This window comes from Triticum dicoccoides, chromosome 1B, assembly GCF_002162155.2.
Source record: "Triticum dicoccoides isolate Atlit2015 ecotype Zavitan chromosome 1B, WEW_v2.0, whole genome shotgun sequence".
NCBI lineage: Eukaryota > Viridiplantae > Streptophyta > Magnoliopsida > Poales > Poaceae > Triticum > Triticum dicoccoides.
In genome coordinates this window covers 375,527-376,414 of record NC_041381.1, presented here as the reverse complement: position 1 = coordinate 376,414, position 888 = coordinate 375,527, and positions in this window count along the sequence as shown.

Sequence of the window (888 nt, the reverse complement as noted above, 5' to 3'; positions counted from 1 at the left end):
CGACCATCTCAGGGGAGGTGAGGGTGTGCGGCAGCAATCCATTAATTTTCCCTTCCCCTGTCAATTGATCAGAGGCACTAATCCTACCAAGCACTCGTGGGAGTCGAAGCAGAGCCGAATATTAGCCTAGGAGAAATTACTAAGCTATCCCCAAACTAGTTTTGAGTCCAACAATATCAACCATTGGATCAAGTTAATACTACCCCTTAATTCGATTAGTTTGATGTACCATAAAAAATCTCGTTTGGGGTGTCTCCCTGGCGATGACTTTTCCAATATTACCTAGGACAAAAACATATTCATATACCTCACAAATATCAGTAGTCCTCTAATAATTTGTCAATTAAGACCAAGTACTCCCCTAAAAAAAATTAACACCAAACCCAACTTAGTGGAAAATATGTTCTGTCAGTATCATTCATCAGACATGGTTAATTGTATAGGAAGGAGTACACATGCAGAAACATCTGGAGCGGCATGAGAGAGCAAATGTGACGGATAGAGTGACGAAACTTACAACGATACCACATAGTAGATGCTGACTTCAGAGACGGGCTGACCGAGGTTGCATAGCTGATCTTCAAACGACTTCGTCTTCGTGCAGTACTACTACTGCATCACCATCATGTCACCCTGGTAGAGGCTGTGGTACTAGGTGTAAATCTAGATGGTACACAGGGATTATATGTCGCAGAAGATGTCCCCAGTCGCCGTCCAGATGGCTACTGTTGTGTTCTCGAGCTACGTGGTGGTGTTGAGAAGCTTGGGTGAGATGGTAGTGTAGTGCACATGAACAACACAATGGGCGGCCAGGACCCACTACGGATTGTCATGGCGTTGCACGACGGAGGCATCAAGGCAGGCCGAACATGCCGATGATGTTGTTGA